Below are 330 nucleotides of genomic sequence, written 5' to 3' on the forward strand. Positions count from 1 at the left end.
TTTTTACCACGGAGCCCCACCTGGGAAGCCGCATGTGGATATCACACCCAACGGCCTTCCCGGATAAACACAAGCAGGGAGCCCCCTCGCACACATCGCCCCTCAGCAACGAGCGGCACTCGGCAGCCTTCTTTCTGCCTCCACCTGGGCCTTGTTTGTGGCCAGGGAGTGCTCAGGGGCCAGGCAGTGCTCAGGGGCCAGGAGTGCTCAGGGGCCAGGAGTGCTCAGGGGCCAGGAGTGCTCAGCAGGGAGTGCTCAGGGGCCAGGAGTGCTCAGGGGCCAGGGAGTGCTCAGCAGGGAGTGCTCAGGGGCCAGGAGTGCTCAGGGGCC

Source organism: Oryx dammah, unplaced genomic scaffold (assembly GCF_014754425.2).
Source record: "Oryx dammah isolate SB20612 unplaced genomic scaffold, SCBI_Odam_1.1 HiC_scaffold_25, whole genome shotgun sequence".
Lineage (NCBI taxonomy): Eukaryota > Metazoa > Chordata > Mammalia > Artiodactyla > Bovidae > Oryx > Oryx dammah.